General features: G+C 48.8%; 1 protein-coding gene across 1 annotated transcript in view; it reads right to left on the bottom strand.

The window, feature by feature from the left end:
* Positions 1 to 17,391, bottom strand: part of LOC140212391 (nuclear receptor ROR-alpha A-like) — a 289,576-nt gene that overhangs the window by 81,398 nt on the left and 190,787 nt on the right. The window lies entirely within an intron of this gene.

Raw genomic sequence — 17,391 nt, 5'->3', positions numbered from 1 at the left:
CCCATTCTCCTCAATCCCTACACCCCCATTCTCCTCAATCCCTACGCCCCCATTCTCAATTCCTACACCTCCATTCTCCTCAATCCCTACACACCACCATTCTCCTCAAACACTACACCCCTATTCTCAACCCCTATACCACCAATCTCCTCAATCCCTACACACCCCCATTCTCCTCAATCCCTACATCTCCATTCTCCTCAACTCCTACACCCCCCAATTCTCCTCAATCCCTACACCTCCATTCTCCTCAATCCCTGCACCTCCATTCTCTTCAAACATTACACCCCCATTCTCCTCAATCCCTACACCCCCATTCTCCTCAACCCCTACAGACCCCCATTCTCCTCAATCCCTACACCTCCATTCTCCTCAACCCCTACACACCCCCATTCTCCTCAATCCCTACACCCCCATTCTCAATCCCTACACCCCCATTCTCAATCCCTACGCCTCCATTCTCCTCAATCCCTACACACCCCCATTCTCCTCAATCTCTACACCTCCATTCTCCTCAACCCCTACACACCCCCATTCTCCTCAACCCCTACATGCACCCATTCTCCTCAACCCCTACACACACCCATTCTCAATCCCTACACCCTCATTCTCCTCAATCCCTACAACCCCATTCTCCTCAATCCCTACACCCCCATTCTCCTCAACCCCTACACACCCCCATTCTCCTCAACCCCTACATGCACCCATTCTCCTCAACCCCTACACACACCCATTCTCAATCCCTACACCCTCATTCTCCTCAATCCCTACAACCCCATTCTCCTCAATCCCTACACCTCCATTCTCCTCAATCCCTACACACCCTCATTCTCCTCAATCCCTACTACCCCATTCTCCTCAACCACTACATACCCAATCTCCTCAATCCCTGCACCCCCATTCTCTTCAACCACTACATGCCCCCATTCTCCTCAATCCCTGCACCCCCATTCTCCTCAACCACTACATACCCAATCTCCTCAATCCCTGCACCCCCATTCTCCTCAACACCTACACACCCCCATTCTCCTCAATCCCTACACCCTCATTCTCCTCAATCCCTACACCCCCATTCTCTTCAATCCCTACACCTCCATTCTCCTCAATCCCTACACACCCTCATTCTCCTCAATCGCTACAACCCCATTCTCCTCAACCACTACATACCCAATCTCCTCAACCACTGCACACCCCCATTCTCCTCAATCCCTACACACCCCCATTCTCCTCAATCCCTGCACCCCCATTCTCTTCAACCACTACATATCCAATCTCCTCAATACCTGCACCCCCATTCTCCTCAACCACTACATACCCCCATTCTCCTCAATCCCTGCACCCCCATTCTCCTCAATCCCTGCACCCCCATTCACTTCAACCACTACATATCCAATCTCCTCAATCCCTGCACCCCCATTCTCCTCAACCACTACATACCCCCATTCTCCTCAATCCCTGCACCCCCATTCTCCTCAACCATTACATACCCAATCTCCTCAATCCCTGCACCCCCATTCTCCTCAACCACTATATACCCAATCTCCTCAATCCCTGCACCCCCATTCTCCTCAACCACTACATATCCAATCTCCTCAATCCCTGCCCCCCATTCTCCTCAACCACTACACACTCCCATTCTCCTCAACCCCTACACCCCCATACTCTTCAACCACTACACCCCCATTCTCAACCCCCACACTCCAAACCCTACACCCCCATTCTGTCAATCCTTACACACAGCCAATCCTCTCGACCCCTTCAGCTCCATTCTCAATCCCTACACCCCTATTTTCAACCCCTACGCCCCCATTCTCATTCTCCTCAACCCTACATCCACATTCTCCACACCCCTACAATCCAACCCTGTTCACCTTTACAGTCCAACATTTTTCACCCCTAAAACCTAAACCCCTCAAACCCCTACAACACAAATGCTTCAACCCCTCAACGTGTTACAACTCAACTCCCTCACCGTCTACATCCCAACACCCTTCAATCGCTACAACAGAAACACCTCAACCCCTATAAATCAAAACCCCCTCACCCCTACAATCCAACACCTCTCATCACTACAATGCAAGATACGTCACGACAACAGCACAACACCCGTCAACCCCTACAACATAATTCTTTCAACTTCTACAATTTAACTCCCCTCAATGCCTATGAACCAACTCCTTCAACCCATACAACTCAACGTCCCTCACCACAACACAACACCACACCCTCACTGACTCCCTTCAACTCAACACCCTTCACTGTCTACAACCCAACACCACTCACCCCTACAACTACAAACCAAGCATTTCTGCATCCTAACAACCGCCACCTCTACAGCCCAACAACCCTGCACCCCTACAACCCAACATCCCTCACCCCTACCACCCAACATCCCTCACCCATACAACTCCACTCACCTCTAAAGCTCAATGCCCCTTACCCCTACAATCCAACGTCCCTCAATCCACAGAATACACCTCAACCCCTATAACCCGAAATCCCACCACCCCTTCTCCACAACCTTTCACCCCTACACCCAACTCCCATCAACCCCTTCAACACAAACCCCTCAACACTCCTCACCTCTATAACACAACATACTTCAACCCTTCAACCCAACACCCCTCACCCCCCACTAACCTACTCCTCTCAACCTCTACAACCTAACACCCTCGACTGTAACTAACACCTCTTGCACTTACTACCCAACACCCTTCAATCGCTACAACACAAACACCTTAACCCCTACAACACAAAACCCCTCACTCCTACAATCCAACACCTCTCATCACTACAATGCAACACCCTTCACAATTACAGAACAACTCCCATCAACCCCTACAACACAAATCCTTCAGTCCCTACAACTAACACTCCTCACCCATACAACACAAAACTCCTCAACCCCTAAAATCCAACACCCAACACCCCTCACCTCTACAACACAACATACTTCAAACCCTACATCTCCATTCTCAACCTCTACACTCCCATATAATACACCTCACCCCTACAATCCAACACACTTCACTACAGCACAACTCCTGTCACACCTACAACACAAATCCTTCAACCTCTACAACTTAACTCCCTTTTACTCCTACGATCCAACTCCTTGAACCCTAAAAACTCAACACCCCTCACCATTATAACCAACACCACTCACCCCTACAACCCAATTCCCCTCACCTTTACAACCCAGTCCAAACTCTTCCAATCCCTGGAAACCAACTTCCCTCACCCCCTAAAATTCAACATCCAACCATTCCCTCCATTCCAACACCCTGCACATCCTACAAACCTACTCCCCTCGACTTCTACAACCCAACACCCTGAATCTTTACAGTCTAACACTCCTCCTCCCTTATAACCCAAATGCCCTCACCCCTCGGGCCCAATGTATAAAACCCCTACAACTCAAGAAGCCTTCAACTTCAATAGCTCCAAAGCCCTGTGTTGAGATAGTGTTGGTGTCAGGGCACACAAATGTTGGGTTGGGGTGGGTGGGCCTAGGGGCAGAGGTGACCCTCTAGGGCAGGGCTTCCAGAGATGAAAACTCACAGCCCCTTTCTCTTCAGACTCTCAAGAGCTGGGCAGCTCGAGAGTCTCTGAGGCTGTTGTCAGGAAGTAAAAAGTGCTGATCATCCAAAACGCTTGAACAAGAAGCAACCCTGCACACCGCAACTACACAGCCCCTCCCTCGCCCTTGCCAAGGCAACTATGCAGCCACATCACGGGCGGGGGCAGGTTCAACCAGTAACCTTCTAAACATCTTTCACCAGATAGACAGAAGCTGTGGGTATGGTAGGGCAAGGAGATGTAAAACCTGGTCAAGATGGAGAGGGTTTAAGGAGGAAAGGGAGAGAAATCTAGAACTCGGAACCCAAGCTGCTGAAAACATGGATGCCAACAGTGGAGGGAAAGGAACTGGAATTGGGGAAGAATCTTCCAGTCGAGTTTATTGTCATGTGCATGAGTCCATATATTCACAGCTGCAATGAAAAACTTACTTGCAGCATCATAGACACAGAGCATTAAATATACAACATACACAAGAAAAACATAAATTATACTCAATTTTAACAAACAAGTACACAATTAGAACAAAAAAAAACACAAAGTCTGATTTTAAAAACGCAAACACAAGGAAATCTGCAGATGCTGGAATTTCAAGCAACACATAAAAGTTGCTAGTGAACGCAGCAGGCCAGGCAGCATCTCTAGGAAGAGGTACAGTCGACGTTTCGGGCCGAGACCCTTCGTCAGGACTAACTGAAGGAAGAGTTAGTAAGAGATTTGAAAGTTGGAGGGGGAGGGGGAGATCCAAAATGATAGGAGAAGACAGGAGGGGGAGGGATGGAGCCAAGAGCTGGACAGGTGATTGGCAAAAGGGATATGAGAGGATCTTGGGACAGGAGGCCCAAGGAGAAGGAAAAGGGGGAGGGGGGGGAACCCAGAGGATGGGCAAGGGGTATAGTGAGAGGGACAGAGGGAGAAAAAGGAGAGAGAGAAAAAGAATGTGTGTATATAAATAAATAACGGATGGGGTATGAGGGGGAGGTGGAGCATTAGTGGAAGTTTGAGATGTCAATGTTCATGCCATCAGGTTGGAGGCTACCCAGACGGAATATAAGGTGTTGTTCCTCCAACCTGAGTGTGGCTTCATCTTTACAGTAGAGGACGCCGTGGATAGACATATCAGAATGGGAATGGGACGTGGAATTAAAAGGTGTGGCCACTGGATGCAGTACTCGCCAATATATAGAAGGCCGCATAGGGAGCACTTCGCCAATATATATCCGGTGCTCCTGATGCAGCCTTCTATATATTGGCGAGACCCGATGCAGAATGGGAGATCGTTTCGCTGAGCACCTACGCTCTGTCCGCCAGAGAAAGCAGGATCTCCCAGTGGCCACACGTTTTAATTCCACGTCCCATTCCCATTCTGATATGTCTATCCACGGCCTCCTCTATTGTCAAGATGAAGACACACTCAGGTTGGAGGGTCAACACCTTATATTCCGTCTGGGTAGCCTCCAACCTGATGGCATGAACACTGACTTCTCAAACTTCCACTAATGCTCCACCTCCCCCTCATACCCCAACTGTTATTTATTTATATACACACATTCTTTTTCTCTCTCTCCTTTTTCTCCCTCTGTCCCTCTCACTATACCCCTTGCCCATCCCCTGGGCTTCCCCCCTCCTCCTTTTCTTTCTCCCTAGGCCTCCTGTCCCCTGATCCTCTCATATCCCTTTTGCCTATCACCTGTCCAGCTCTTGGCTCCATCCCTCCCCCTCCTGTCTTCTCCTATCATTTCGGATCTCCCCCTCCCCCTCCCACCTTCAAATCTCTTACTAGCTCTTCTTTCAGTTAGTCCTGACGAAGGGTCTCGGTCCGAAACGTCGACTGTACCTCTTCCTAGAGATGCCGCCTGGCCTGCTGCGTTCACCAGCAACTTTTATACAAAGTCTGTTTTGGTCCATTTGACATTGAATGACAACTTTCAGAGACAAAGACGTTTCTTCTAGATTCCTTGTTGATGGAAATGTCATAAGTACAGCTTATTGTTTGTTAATTTATTTGTGGAAATATTACTTTATGTGTTGTGTGTGTGAGTTATATGTACTGTGTTGTTCACCTTGGTACTGAGGAATGTTATTTTGTTTGGCAGTATCTACAGTATGTGTACAATGACAATAAACGGAATTTGAAATTAATTGCTAATGATCTTTGGAAGGATTTTCTAAGTATCTGCCCTTATAAGTATCTGCCTAAGTGTTTTTCTGAAGGATTTTATTTTTAAATGTTGATTAGATCTTAAGGATTTGTTTGGAAGGAACTTTCTAGTTGTCTGCATTTTTGAGTGTCTACCTAAGTTGTCTAGTTTACCAGGTTGGATAAGGGTTCTTACATTCCAGATTGCTAGTCTGATCTTCTTTGCTTTTAATCTGCCGACAGTTGCTGGATAACGGTTGAGGTTCACCTGTGGCACATGAGATCCTCTACCGGATGAGGCTCCATTCACATCTTTGAGCTGAGACCGTAATTGATTTGAGTTCATGACTGTACAAGGGAGGAATACTGAAGTGGTTTCCCATTGCCTTCCTCAGTTGCAGTGTCCATACTGGATGGGTAACCCTGGCCATTGATCAGCAGATTCATCTGCCCAGCGTTTTTAGTTTTACAACCATGAATTCCAGTTGTAGAATCTGCTTGTAAAACCATCCACCACCTGCAAACCATGGCTTCATGTGACCCTGATTGGAAGGCTAAACAGGTACTACACCTTTCCCAAGGGTGACCTGTAGGCTATCGGATGGAAGGACTGTCTTACACCTCCTTTTGCTGAGCAATTGCACAGCACCGACAGTGACACTTAAACAAGTAATTTCTCTAAGTGTCCACCCTTGGAGGTAAAGGACACAACTTGTTTAATCCCTGCTGGTGGTATGGAACTCAGCTCTGCTAACACTCTGGCACACACTCCCCATACTTCCACGTCATGGATCCTGGGACCCTTCCAATTTCGTGCTTACAGGGTGTAGATTTCACCGTCACCTATAGCCCCTCCATCAGTACCCCCTCAGACAGGGCAGTGATATCAGAGGGCAGATTTCAAGTGTTTTGGAGTCCCATACAGGGCTCACAGAGCAGATTTCTGTCTCTCAGCAACAAAAAAACACTGCAGCTTTCATCATCAAAGCAATACTGCCATAAAACTCTTCTCAATTCCAACATTTAATTGACTCATAACTAACTAGTTGGGTTTGAATTTAATAGATCTATGATCCAGGTCTCTGATCTAGTAAAATAGTGGCTATTATCCTAGTGCAGTCCATTCAGGGCTCCAATACGAGTTCAATGTGACCCGTCCTCTAAATCCTACACCTTTCCTACATCATGGAAATGCGTATTTCCCATGCAGGAAGGTCAGCATTTGACCCTCACCAGTTTTTACAAATGCTTGTTACTGCAAGAAATAGTTGATGGATGCAGCCCAGTCCATCACACAAACCAGCTTCCTCTCTATTAATTCTGTCTACAGTTCCCCCTGCCTCAGGAAACCAGACAAGATAATCAAGGACCCCTCCCATCCCGGTCATTCTCTCTTCTCCCCCCTTTCCACTGAGCAGGAGACAAAAATACCTGGCTCAAGGACTGCATCTGTCTTGCTATATTTCATGAGGTGTTTGAGGAGATTTGGTATGTCACCGAAAACATTTGGAAATTTCTACAGATGTACTTTGGAGAGCATTCTAACTGCTGCATTGCTGTCTGGTATGGGGGGAGGAACTACTGCTCAGGATTGAAATAAGCTACAGAGAGTTGTAAACTCAGTCAGCTCATGAGCACTAGCCTCCAGGACATCTTCAAGGAGTGATGCCTCATAAAGGACCCCCTTCACCCAGGACATGCCCTCTTCTCATTGCTACCATCAGAGAGGAGGTACAGAAGCCTGCAGGCACACACTCAACAATTCAGGAACAGCTTCTTCCCCTCTGCTATGTGATCTCTGAATGGACACTGGACCCATGAACACTACCTCACTACTTTTTTATTTCTAATTTTTGCACTACTTATTTAACTATATATATATATATATATATATTGTACTGTTTCCGCAAATACAACAAATTTCACAGCATATGCCAGTGATATTAAACCTGATTCCGATTGTTATAAGACTCTTGAGTTGACCCTCCTGTATGATAAAGAACACCTGATGCCTTAGTCTCCACCATCACAACCATTGCACCTTACTGTCTGCTTGAATTGCACTTTCTCTATAATACAAAATTCCCCATTCTCTTTTCTTTCCCCTTTTGTACTACTTCAGTCTAGGTAGGTACAGAATGATTTGTCAGAAAGCATGCAAAGCAAAGCCTTTTACTGCATCGTGGTACATGTTACATTAACAAACCACATACAGGCCAGAATTCACTGACAATTTGAAAAACAAAAAAAATTAAAAATTGCAGATGCTGGAAATCTGTGATAAAACCAGAAATAAAATGTGCTGTCATTTCCTATCTTTGCTTTCATCTGGTGTATACTTATAAAACATAGAAACAAAACAGTACAGCACAGTACAGGACCTTCAGCCCATGATGTTACGCTGACTCTTTAATCTAACCCTTCCCTCCCACATAACCCTCCACTTATCTATCATCTATGTGCCTATCTAAGAGTCTTTTAAATGTCTCTCATTTATCAGCCTCTACCAGCACTTCTGGCAGCATGTTCCACGCACCCATCACTCTCTATGCAAAAAAATCTAACCTCTGATATCCCCCCCATCATACTTTCCTCCAATCACCTTAAAATTATTCCCCCTTGTTCTAGTCATTTCCACTCTAGGAAAAAGTCTCTGGCTGTCCACTCGATCTATGTCTCTTTTATCACCTTGTGCTTCTCTATCAAGTCACCTCTCATTCTCCTTTGCTCCAAAGAAAAAAGCCCTAGCTCACTCAACCTATCCCATAAGATATGCTCTCCAATCCAGCAGTGTCACAGAAATATAGAAAATAGGTGCAGGAGTAGGCCATTTGGCCCTTGAGCCTGCACCGCCATTCAGTATGATCATGGCTGATCATCCAGCTCGGAACCCTGTACCAGCCTTCCCTCCATACCCCCGATCCCTTTAGCCACAAAGGCCATACCTAACTCCCTCTTAAATATAGCCAATGAACTGGCCTCAACTGTTTCCTGTGGCAGAGAAAAGTGTCCTGGACAATCTCCTCTGCACCCTCTCTAAGATTTCCACATCCTTGACAAGAACTGAACACAATACTCCAAGTGTGGTCCAACATTCCACATGCATATTACTTAACTGACCACCATTTTATTTCTTTTGGCATGAGAGAATTTGTGTTCCATTGTAAATCCTCCACCATTAATGTCCAGGAGTCACCAATAACCATAAACTCAGCTGGCCCAGACATCATAAGTACCCTGAGCACTACGGCAGACCAGGGTGGGGAAGTGTAAAGGAGACTTAAGAGGCAAGTTTCTTTTTTCAAACAGAGAGTGATGGGTGTCTGGAATGTCCTGCCAGGAGAAGTAGTGGAAGCAGATTTAACAGTTCAAAGTAAATTTGTATCAAAGTACATAAACGTCACCACATAAAACCCAGAGATTCATTTGCTTGCGGGCATTCATAGTAAATACAAAGAAACACAATAGAATCAATGAAAAACTGCATACAACAGGACAGGCTAACAACCAACATGCGAAAGACAACAAACTGTGTAAATGCAAAATAAAAAAAATATATAATAAGCAATAAATATTGAGAACATGAGATAAAGTCATTGAAAGTTGTGTTCAACAATGTTTCAGAGGCATTCAGGCAGAGAACGGAGTGATATGGATCACATGCAGGCAGATGGGTTTGGTTAGATCGCATCATTGTCGGTACAGATGTGGTGGGCCAAAGGGCCTGTTCCTGTTCTGTTCTTTGTATCTTGTGGTGAGTGACTCAGCCCCCAACATGACCAGACCTTTCCACCATTTGCAAGGCACAAGTCACACGAGTGAAGGAACACTCCGCACTTGAGTGTGATTCCAACCACTCTCGAGAATCTTGGTGCCATGCAGACCACTCAGTTGCCATCCTGTCTGCACCCCCTGAACTCTCCGCCACAGTGGCTGCAGTGTACACCGTCTACAAAACACACCACGGCCACTCGCTCACTACTCCAACAACACGCCCCAAACCCGCCACCTCTCCCGTCCAAAAGATGAAAGGAAAACCTGTCAAAACTATGAGGGTGGGAGGGAGCAGAATTAGCTTGGCTTCGCTGTTGCCTCTTACAGTTCAGCAGCCTACTGGCTCCATGAAAAGGACGATCTGTGTGTTGCTAGGCAACTAACTAGGCCTGAGGAAGCCTGATTTCTGAGGGCTAGTTCATAGAGAATTCTTGGGGAACCCTGGTCCATCCTTCCCTCTTCATCACTCTAGCAGACACACCCTGTTCTCTCCCTTCCCAATCTCCTTCTCTCCCTCTCCCCTCCAATTCCTCTCCTTCCTTTCTGTATCCCCTCCTTCCTCATATATCTGCCTAGCTCCAAACTTCATCTTGCCTCCCTCTCCATCCACTCCCTCCCCTCCTCTCTCTATCCCATCTCCTTCTCCTCTCTGACCACCCTCCTCATATTGTCCTTTCTCTTCCCTCCATGTCCATCCCCATCTCTTTCCCAGCTACTCCTTCTTCAGTGCCCTCCCATGATCTCCTCATTATCCTCTCTCCCTCTGCCCCAACTTATTCCCACTTCTCTCCATTCCCCCCACCTTATCTCAACCATCCCTCTGCCTCTAACTCTGACCCCACCTCTCTTTCCAGCTTTCTTTCCAGTCCTGATGAAGGGGCTCGACCCCAAACAATCAACTACTTATTCCTCTCCATAGCTGCCTGACCAGCTGAGTTCCTACACCATTTTGTGTGAGTGTCTCTCTCCTGCTCTTTTCCCTGCCTCTCTCCCACTGCTCTCTTTCTTCTTTCTCTCTCTCCATCCCTCTTCTCTTTCCTCTCTGCCAACCTTCTTCTCATCCATCCTTCCAACCATATCTCTTCTCGATATGAGAAGAGGAGACAGCCTTCTGAAAGGAGTGTGTGTTCAGAGGGACCTTAGGCTGGAGTCAAGACCTTTGAGTTTGCTGGGATAAATCAGGGGATTATTAAATCAAATGGGAGACTGGGTGTTAACACAAAGATACAGACATTCACAAAAGACCTGGAGCACAGGACAGTCCTAATCCTCAGCCCCCCAACTTAAGCCTGGTATCTGGTTTTCAGAACAAACACTGAAATGGAGATCAAAAGCTTTGGAGAGGGTGTGGAGGAGGATCTCCCGGGGAGTGGGGGAGCTTTGTTTCCCTAGAGAAACAGGCTCCCCTTAGACCAGGGCAGGTTAAGAGGAGATGCAAAGGAGCCGTTCATTCAGCGTGTATTTGGGTGGGGGGGGGGGTGGCAGGGAGCTTCCAGGAGAAACGGTGACCGGGGAACATGATTGGTGGAAAAGGAGATCAGAATGTCTTGTCGGCAGTGGATCGCTTTAAAGGCCAGTGCTGCTGTTAAATAGGAGATAGATATACGTTGGGAGGGGAGCGGCATGCAGGGGAAAGGTGGAGGTTCTAAACAGGCACGGAAAGCTGGATGGCCCACTCGAGTACGGTTTTGAAAGGCGCTTACCACTCATCTCTACGGCTGACGGCTCCCGTGGAGCGGGCGTTGGAGGAGAGGTACTGAGGAGGAGGGAGGCGGTAGGCTCCTAGGCGCTGAACCTTCACTTGTATCTGCAGGCACCTGGGCTGAGCTATGAAGCCACAGGCTGCTCGAGCACCCACTCACTGAACAGCCAGCTGCGTAAAGCCTCTAAACAGCCTCTGACGCTCGCTGTGTATGACGCCCACTCTCTGTGACAGGACGTCTCAGCAGCCAACCACACACCCAGGGTCCTGCAGCACAGACAGCCCTGAAACTCTGAGTGAGTTCCAAAATCCCTGGCTGGTCCAGCACTCTCTGCCTTTTAGTTCCCGATCATTTTACTCTTAGAGTCCAATAGCTCCCTCGTGTTCCCTGAACTCTTACTCCGGCGAGCCACACAAACTTTCCCTCTTCTCCCCAATCTCCACACGTAATTGGGAATTGTTTGAGGATTTCAGCCAGACACCGAATAAAAGTTGCCAAGTCACTGCTGAGGGAGCACCGTGCAGTGGGAGGGGCAGAGAAGGGAGCACCGCGTTGCGGGAGGGTAATTGAGGGGGGAGCACCATGCCAAGAGGGGGGCAGTGAGGAGACTGCGCTATGCCATGGGTGGGGTGGTGGGGTAGTGAAGATGGAGTGCTGTGTTGTGGGAGGGTGGTGAGGAGAGGGCGCTGCACGACGGGAAAAGCAGTGAGAAGGGATCACCACACTGCGAAGGGGTGGTGAGGAAGGAGAGCTATGTTGCAGTGGGATGGGTAGTGAGGAGGGAGAGACACGCTGCAGTGATGGGGACACTGCCCCTAATTGCCTTCTGACTGGACAGAAAGTATTCTACAGCGAAACTGATAGATGAAGAAAAATGAGGCAGTGTTTCCTTGTTGTTTCGGCCTGTAACTCACATTCAGGGCCCTGTTACTGTATATGTAAACCCCAGGATTAGATCTCAAACTGTAACCCCCACCAAGAGATATATTATTCTATATTTACCCCACTGAGGAGCCAACCAGTGCCCGACATGTTGTTGCAGCTATAAAGAAGGCACAACAACAAAGATTTGGGAAGTCACCAAAAACACTCAAAAATTTCTACAGATGTATCGCGGACAGCATTCTAACTGGCTGCATGGGGTGGAGGGGTACAGGATCGAAATAAGTTGCTGAAAGTTGTCAACTCAGTCAGCTCCATCAGAGGTACTAGCTTCTCCAGCATTCAGGACATCTTCAAGGAGTGACGCCTCAAAAAAGTGGCATCCATCATTAAGGACCCCCATTTCCCAGGACGTGCCCTCTTCTCATTGTTACTATCAGGCAGGAGGTACAGGAGCTTGAAGGCACACACTCAGTGATTCAGGAACAGCTTCTTTCCCTCTGCCATTCGATTTCCGACGGGACATTGAACCCATGAACACTACCTCACTACTGTTTTTTTTCACTTACTTAATTTAACTTTTTGAATATATACTCTTCTTTATGTAATTTATTATTATCTATTGCAATGTACTGCTGCTGCATAACAACATATTTCACAACATATTCCAGCGACATTAAAACTGATTCTGAATCCGTGGAATAGGTCCAAGCCCGTAACCCACTCCCAGGGATCTGTTATTCTATATATAAACCCCCTAAACCCATGGATTGGATCCCAGCCTGTAACATACCCCCTGGATCTGTTATTCTATATATAAATCCCCCTGAACACCTGTATTATATGCCAGCCTGTAACCCACTCCCAGGGATCTGTTATTCTATACATAAAACCCTGGATTAGAGTTTGTTCTGGGCACTGGAAAAGCTGTGAGCTGTTGGTTTGGTCCACTTGGTCTCCCTCACCTCACGGTGAATTTGCAGCCCCTGTGACTGTGGTGGAGCTGTGGGTAAAGGAGCGAGGAGGAATCAGGCGTAGGGTCTCGGAGTACCTTCGTCAGCAGGGTCTGGGCTGCCGGGGGGATGGGGACCCCGAGCAGCTGTTTCCTGCCCTGTGCCTGCCTGACACCTGCACCCCTCCTCCACGTCACCAACACCCCCCCCCCCCCAAAAGCTCAGTACGAGCTGGCTGTCTGCTGTGGGCAGGGGGAGTGGGTGGAGAAATGGTAGCAGGAGGGAGCATACCAGTTAGAGATGAGCCTCGCAAGACGATCCAGAGCGAGGGTTCGTGCCAGTGTGTCTCTCCAGTGCCTACCTTTCCTTTCCTACTCCTGATGGTTCTGAGGTAACACATCCCATCTCCATTCTCACTGTCCCATCTTCCTAAATCTAGCCCCTCTCACCCCTCTTCCTCCTCAACCCATCCTCTCTCACCTCTCCTCTGCCTCAACCCATCCCCTCTCACCCCTCCTCCACATCAACCCATCCTCTCTCACCCCTCCTCCTCAACCCATCCTCTTACCCTCCTCCTCCTCAACCCATCCTCTCACCCCTCCTCCACATCAACCCATCCTCTCTCACCCCTCCTCCTCCTCCTCAATCCATCCTCTCACCCCTCCTGCACATCAACCCATCCTCTCTCACCCCTCCTCCTCCTCAACACATCCTCTTACCCCTCCTCCTCCTCAACCACCCCTCCTCCTCCACAACCCATTCTCTCACCCCTCCTCCTCCTCAACCCACTCCTCATCCTCTCACCCCTCCTCCTCAACATATCCTCTCACCCCTCCTCCTCCTCAACCCATCCTCTCTCACCCCTCCTCATCAACCCATCCCCTTTCACCCCTCCTCCTCCTCAACCCATCCCTTCATCCCTCCGCCTCCTCAACCCATCCCCTCTCACCCCTCCTCCTCCTCAACCCATCCTCTTACCCTCCTCCTCCTCAACATATCTTCTCACCCCTCCTCCTCCTCAACCCATCCTCTTACCCTCCTCCTCCTCAACCCATCCTCTTACCCTCCTCCTCCTCAACATATCCTCTCACCCCTCGTCCTCCTCAACCACCCCTCCTCAACCCATCCTCTCACCCCTCCTCCTCCTCAACCCATCCTCTCACCTCTCCTCCTCCTCAACCCATCCTCTCACCGCTCCTCCTCCTCAACACATCCACTCACCCCTCCTCCTCAACCCATCCCCTCTCACCCCTCCTCCTCCTCAACCCATCCTCTCTCACCCCTCCTCCACATCAACCCATCCTCTCTCATCCCTCCTCCTCAACCCATCCTCTTACCCTCCTCTTCCTCAATCCATCCTCTCACCCCTCCTCATCAACCTATCTGCTCTCACCCCTCCTCCACATCAACCCATCCTCTCTCATCCCTCCTCCTCCTCAACCCATCCTCTTACCCTCCTCCTCCTCAACATATCCTCTCACCCCTCCTCATCAACCCATCCCCTCTCACCCCTCCTCCTCCTCAACCCATCCTCTCTCACCCCCCTCCTCCTCAACCCATCCTCTTACCCTCCTCCTCAACACATCCTCTCACCCCTCCTCAACCACCCATCCTCTCACCCCTCCTCCTCCTCCTCAACCCACCCCTCCTCCTCAACCCATCCTCTTACCCTCCTCCTCCTCAACCCATCCTCTCACCCTTCCTCCTCCTCAACACATTCTCCCTCACCCCTCCTCCACATCAACCCATCCTCTCTCACCCCTCCTCCTCAACTCATCCTCTCACCCTTCCTCCTCCTCAACCCATCCTCTCACCCCTCCTCCTCAACCCATCCTCTCACCCCTCCTCCTCAACCCATCCTCTCACCCCTCATCCTCCTCAACCCATCCTCTCACCCCTCCTCCTCAACCCATCCTCTTACCCTCCTCCTCCTCAACCCATCCTCTCACCCTTCCTCCTCCTCAACACATTCTCCCTCACCCCTCCTCCACATCAACCCATCCTCTCTCACCCCTCCTCCTCAACTCATCCTCTCACCCTTCCTCCTCCTCAACCCATCCTCTCACCCCTCCTCCTCAACCCATCCTCTCACCCCTCATCCTCCTCAACCCATCCTCTCACCCCTCCTCCTCAACCCATCCTCTCACGCCTCCTCCTCCTCAACCCCTTTCTCACCCCTCCTCCTCAACCCATCCTTTCTCACCCCTCCTCCTCCTCAACCCATCCTCTCTCACCCCTCCTCCTCCTCAACCCATCCTCTCACCCCTCCTCCTCAACCCATCCTTTCTCACCCCTCCTCCTCAACACATCCTCTCACCCCTCCTCCTCCTCAACCCATCCCCTTTCACCCCTCCTCCTCCTCAACCCATCCCCTTTCACCCCTCCTCCTCCTCAACCCATCCTTTCTCACCCTTCTCCTCCTCTGCTTATCTCTTACATCTCAATCCCTCCCCAATCTTTTCTCTCTCACCCTTCCTTTCCTCTCCTTCTCATTCCCACCCAAATCCTCCTTCCTCTCTCCTCTCATGTCCTCAACCTATTCTCTTTCATCCTGCCTCTTCCTCTCCCTTCCTCTCCTCTCCTCCCACCTCTTCCCTCCTCTCTGCCTTACATCCATCTTCTCCCTATTCTTCCCCTCCCATCTTCATCCCCTCCTCTTCCTATCTCGTTTCTCCAATCTCCTCTCTTCCTCCTCCCCTTCACCTCCCTCCCTTCTCTTTCTCTCCCTCACATCCAGCGTCCTCTACCCCCTTCCTCCTATCTTCTTCCCTTTCAAATTCCCCCCCTTGGTTTCTCTTTCACCCTCCTCTTGGCTGCTGTTACTGTAGTCTGCACACCCTACTCTTTTTATTTTGTAAAGCTGTTTGGAGAATGTTTACTGGAAAGGACAGGCTGTCCTATGAGGGAAAGTTTGTCCAGGCTGACCTTGCATCTACTGGTGTAGGAGAGCAAGAGGGTGCTCATGGAAACATATAAGGTCCTGAGGATGTTTCCACGGCATGAGACAATTAACCTGTGGGCACCCTCGAACAAGCATCACTGATTAACAGTGAACGGCTGCCCATTTAAGATGGACGTAAGACAAACACAGTGTTTATTTGAACCACCCTTCCTCCTAGAACAGAGGAAGCAGAGTTATAAACATGAGAAATTCTGCAGATGCTGGAAATCCTGGACACAAAATGCCGGAGGAACTCAGCAGATCAGGCAGCATTTAAGGAGAGGAATAAACAGTTGCTGTTTTGAGCCAAGACCCTTGATCAGGACTAATGAAGGGACCTGATAAGGGGTCTTGGCCTGAAAGGTCGACTGTTTATTCATTTCCATAGATGTTGCCTGACCTGCTGAGTTCCTTCAGCATTTTGTGTGTGGAAACAGAATCTTTGGATATTTCTAGGAGTGGGGCAGAGAGAGTATTGACAAGGAAGATGGTAAAGGATTCCAGAGTATTGGGGACCATGTGTGGTTTAAGTTATAGTCAGATCAGCTGAGATAATGTGAATGGCAGGGCGTGGTCAAGGGGCTGAAATGGCCATCTGCTCCAAATTTCTACTTTCTCCTCCAACCTTCCTTCCCTCCTCCAAACGACTTGTGCCATTCCCCTTCCTTTCTCCCGATTCTGAACTCCTTTATTCAGTTTCCTCTTAACCTGCTCAGCTCTGTGTCAGAAATGACCAGGTCCGCTTGCCTAAAGCCCTCACACCTGGGTGAACTGTGCTTACGGCTGTGCTGGCTAGGCCAGTGTGAACAGTCTAGCCAGGAGAGATAGAGCAATCCTGCGTGACCCACTCCACAAAAAAAACAAAATGCACCAACAGTTCCCTTGCAAAGGCACAGTCAAACACCAGTTTAAAAAGATCTTCTCCAGACTGAACAGTGACAGATCTCACAGCCAACAGCTAAACAAACCCCTGGATTAGATCCCAGCCAGTAATTTAGTCCTGGGGATCAGTTATTCCAAAATATAAATATACTGAATCCCTTGTTTAGACCCCAGCCTGTAACCCACTCCTAGGGATCTGTTATTCTATGTGGAACCACACCAGCCGAACCCCTGTACAGTATTATGTTCCAGCCTGTAAATGTACTCATAGGGATCTGTTATTCTATATAAGATCCCTAACTCCTGAATTAGATCCCAGGCTGTAACACACTCATATGGATCTGTTATTCTATATATAAAACCCCCGAACCCTTGGATTAGATATCAGCCTGTAATGTACTCTGAGGGAACTGTTATTCTATATAAAAATCTCCCTGAACCCCTGGATTAGATCACGGTCTATAACATACTCCCAGGGATCTATTATTCCATATATAAAAGCCACTGAAACAAATAGATTAGATGTTGGCCTGTAAC

This window comes from Mobula birostris, chromosome 2 (assembly GCF_030028105.1).
Source record: "Mobula birostris isolate sMobBir1 chromosome 2, sMobBir1.hap1, whole genome shotgun sequence".
In the NCBI taxonomy this organism is placed as follows: domain Eukaryota; kingdom Metazoa; phylum Chordata; class Chondrichthyes; order Myliobatiformes; family Myliobatidae; genus Mobula; species Mobula birostris.
This window is presented reverse-complemented; position numbering and strand designations above follow the sequence as displayed.